Below are 4,926 nucleotides of genomic sequence, written 5' to 3'. Positions count from 1 at the left end.
TGGAAAGTGAATTAGGTGGGTACAAATCTCATCTCACGGCATTGTTGTACAGGAAACACAACTTCCTATAATCTTCTACAGCAGAACGTAATCTCTGCTCTAGGACCCCACTCCACTAAGTGAGGGGAGCTTACTGTTAGTCAGTTCTAATTCTTACTCTTTTCCTAATGCTTGCATTTGATTTCTCAGATGGGCTGGGATTTAAATAGTATACGGGCATAAGGGTGTGACTCAGTAATTATGGAAAACATCCTGATATCCACCAAGATTCTTTGTTCCTATTTGAAGTGTTGAGTTCACCCAAATCACTGTAACATTGTCCCTGACCTCTAGCTACAAAGCTGTTTCATGGCCAGATCTTCCTTAGCTAACTTTCTCCCACTGTGAAGCATAGGATTATTGTGCTATCATAACTGTTGACAGGACTAGAGGTGGAGATAAAAACCAGGAATTAAAGCCTCCATTGGAAGGGAGGAGAGACAAGGAGTCTCTTGCTAGTAGTGAGCAGCAAGGATAAAAAAAGGAGATAGAATATTGAATGCACTCAATTTCAAAGGAAGGGGGTCTTTGTGTGTGTGTGGGGGGGGGTGTTGTTTGTTCTGAAGAAGGAAAGAAGAGGCTTGGAAGCAGCAGTCAAGGATACATCTACACCATTTTCTGACCTTGACCTATGATGCGAGAAAGAAAAAGAATCTTTGAGACTGCCCTGTTTTCACAGAAAAGCCAGGTTGAAGAAAAGGCGAGGATGTGGAGGGAGCATTCTGGGAACCATTCAAACATAAGAGAAATCAGTAAGTCACAGACCAGTGAAGAGAGGAGCCTGGGGCCTTGGGTCAGTTTAGAGGCTGGACAGAGTAGTGGGAGATGAACATCCAGTTGATAGCTGATGACAGAGAAAGCATGGCGACATGACCTCCCCAGACTCCTGAAACTCCCTGAGCCTGAATTACTTCTGTGGAAGTGTAATGTGTGTGTGTGTGTATTTACACATATAATATATATACATATATATACACACACACATATATATATATACACACATATATATGTATTATATAATACACACACACGTATTATATAATACATATATATATATACACACACACACACACGTACATATTATATAATACGTATATATATATATATACACACACACACGTGTGTGTGTGTGTGTGTATGTATTATATAATACATATATATATATACACAAGTATATATATATATATAACGTATACATAATATATGTAATATATATATTATTCATGTGTATAATATATACACACCCCATATACACACACAGATATATGTAAATAAAAATACTGGGAAATGTGTACATGATCAAGCCCATGAGGGTGGCAGAGAATCAAATATGGGCAGCCTAGTCACCTAAATCAAAACAACCTGAGTCAAATATTAAAACAGAATAAAATTTCAAATTAAATGACAATGTCCAAGGGCCATGGACCTTCAGAGGGAAGAGCGGGCAAAAACTTTGGAATGTAGTATGTGATGGTTCCTTTGTGAGGTAGAAACTGACCTGGAGCCAGAAAAAAAAGGATTAGTCAAGAGAGAGAGAAGAAAGAACATTCTGTGCAAACTAATCTGCAAATTTTTTTTTATTCTCTTTTCCACTCACTTTTTGAGGACTAATGCTGAACTTTTGGGCCCTCTTACATATGGTTCTTTCCTCTGAATGTCTTGGAATGATGCTCCCTTTTATGAGTTCCACCTTTTCTCTAGATCTAATATGCAGATCTAATTAGTTCAGCACTTCAAAGCCAAAAAGGCTTTTTCTCTGTGCTCTCTTTGAACATCCTAACATCTACCAGGAAAGTTCTTTCTCACACATCATTTTTTCATCCATATCCCCTCTTTTCATTTATTTCTTTTTAGATCTACATTCGCTATTAATGCATTAATAGGGTTTGATGCTGTACTTACTATAGAAGGACATTTGGTTTCAGATTATAAAACAATCAGGGGCTATGAAAGCAGAAGAAAATCTTCAAATATTTCTTTCAAAACTTGAGAGTCTCTTTTCATCTTTCTCTCTTTGTAGCTCGTGATTATATTGGAATAACTGCCTCCGGTTTAGATCTCACTATGTGTCAGTCCTGGGTGAAATGTTTTGCCCGTCTCATCTCATCTCAATCTTCACAAACACACCACAAAGTCAACACCACTCTGGCCCTCATTTTTCTGGTTAAGAAATTGGGGTTGAGTGGTTAAGTAACTTTCCCAAGATGACACATCTGGGAAAGTGGGGAGCTGAGGCTTGAACCCAGAGCTGACGACACCCAACCCTATTTTCTTAACCATGCTATACTTTTTGAGAATCATGACCAGTTGTGAAAATGTGAGTCCCTGCCTGACACCCGCGAGTTAAAGTGAATATATGTACATGCTCTTGAAACTACAGGCAGCCAGGATCAATTTTCCAAATCTTCCAGGCTTTGACTAACAGGTCACAACAGGTGACTAGAATGATTGAAGGGTTGGTGGAGGAAAGTTAATGGAGGAGCCACTTGGTCCTTTGAATATATGCCATGAGGTGTCACTCAAACAACAGCCATCAGGCTGAAAAGCCCGGGCCTCTCTCATAATTTTTCTTAAACATCCTAAAGCCATTTGAAAGGTGGCACCCAAAAAATTACAAAAGCCCAGGAAGGACATTTTTGCTCTGCATCTGAGATCATACTTTCCACGGTGTTACTATTTGAGCATCAGGCTCATTCTTATTAGTGGAAAAGAAAGAGAAATCTAGCTCTGCTGGGCCCTGAAACTTCTGGATCTCCTACCTGGCAGGCAATTTTGCTTTCTTAAGCATTTTGATAAGTTAACTTTGCTCTCCTGCCAAAAGGCTTCTGCTGAGAACACCCAGTTATTAGTACAAATCTAAGGAGCTATCACCCTGTCCTATTTTCAATTGAACTTGACCTTGAAGAAACATTAAGTATGACTTGTTTAGCGGGGAGGAGAAGAGAATTACTTCATTCTCCTGCCTCTGTCAGCGCTTCTTCATCAGAGGAATTTCACACCAAGAACAACCTGTGACATAATGAATTGCTGAAGTGTAAAATCCTCCAGAGGGGCACCTGCTGCTTTACCGTTATGGGGCTAAAGACGTAAGACTGTAAATAGATTTTCATAAGACGTCCCCTGTCAGTTTGCCTAGTGGGATGAACTAATTTCCCCACTGCCGAACGTTTACATTGGACATAGAAAAAGAAAATCCTTGCATCTTCTTATAAGGGAAGTAAGTTTGTTATTATATTCACCTTCAACTTGATCTGCAAATCATATGAAATCCATATTACTAACGTTTGGTAAAAAAAAAACAACAAGAAAGGTGGCAATTATATTGACCACAGATAGTTTCAGTTTTTTTTTTAACTAATATTTTCCTTTGAGATTTGCCAAACTCTATCAAAACACCCTCTGGAGAGAGCTACATGTTTTTGGTCGTCTTTCAGAATGCCCCCCTTGCCACACATCTCAGCCCCACTTCAAGCTCACCTTCTTTTTGCTTTGTCACCAAGGACAACATCTCAGAGTCATTGAGTCTAACGCCATCTTCAGTCAGCATTTCCAGCCAATCCCTGTTATGTTTTGAAATCTGTCTCATACCTATCCTTTCCCCACCCCCCCTTTTCAGTGCCATCACCCTTCTCCTGGTGTGGCCCCACACAGTAACTGTTATACAAGAGAACTCTAGCTCCCCAAACCTCTAGTTCTCAATTACCATCAGGATAAGGGACCAACACCTCAACATCATTTACAAAGCCCCTGGTCTGGCTGTGGGTTCTGTCCCCAGCTCCATCTCCTAATCCTCCCAGCCCCCAGAATCTGTCCCTGTCTTCCACAACTCTGAATGTTATTTTTAATTATTCCGATACACAGAGTGGCCAATCATGTATGTTCTCTCCCCCTGGTCCTCTTTCATTCCAGACTCCCACCCCTAGCCTGGTCCATGAAAAAAGGAAACAGGGTTGTCTTCGTTTGTTTGTTTGTTTTGTTTTGTTTTGCTTTTCATACGTATATCCTTAGAACCTGGCTCAATCCCAAATGCAGAGCAGGAACACAAGATACATTTCCTACATAAATAAATGTATGAATGGACTATATAACTTCATTATCTAATACTTACCTTAAAATGCTATCTCTTGCCAGTTTTCACTCCCCATCTCTTGGTGTTTGTGATAGGCAGAATAATGGCCCCTTAAGATGTCCATGTGTTAATCTCTGGAATCTATGCATATGTTATGTTACATGGCAAGGGGGGAATTAACATTACAGATGGAATTAAGCTTGTGAATCAGCTGACCTCAAGGAAATTATCCTGGATTATCCACATGGCCCAATATAATCACATGGGGATTAAATAGGGAAGAGGGAGACAAAAAGGTCAGAAAGAGAGAGATGGCATCATGAGAAATATTCAACCACTGACTGCTGGTTTTGAAGATGGAAGACTAGGTCTGAGAGCCAAGGACTGTGGTCAGCACTAGAAGCTGGAAAAGGCAAGAAAGCGGATTGTCTCCTAGCCTCTAGAAAGAGATGCAACTTATGTGACACTGTGATTTTAGCCTGGTGACATCCATTTCAGACTGTCAACCTCTGGAATTCTAAGACAACAAAACTTTGTGTTGTTTGGAGGCGCTGAGTTTGTGGGAATTAGTTACAGCTGCAAGAGAAACTGAATACAGTCTTCTAACAAATTTTCATCTTGCCTTAAGTTTTCATTATGTAGTCATGTTTAGCAATCTCCTTAGTCTGGGGCAATACTTCAAACTGTTTTGTGTGTAGTGTGTGTGTGTGTGTGTGTGTGTGTGTGTGTGTGTGTGTTGGATTGACACCTTGGAGGTGAATAATAGACATTAGATGCACCCTAGAAGTGCATCTTTCAAAATGCATAAACCAGGCAGT

The sequence above is a fragment of the Herpailurus yagouaroundi genome, unplaced genomic scaffold, assembly GCF_014898765.1.
Source record: "Herpailurus yagouaroundi ecotype Mexico unplaced genomic scaffold, PumYag 139, whole genome shotgun sequence".
NCBI lineage: Eukaryota > Metazoa > Chordata > Mammalia > Carnivora > Felidae > Herpailurus > Herpailurus yagouaroundi.
This window is presented reverse-complemented; position numbering follows the sequence as displayed.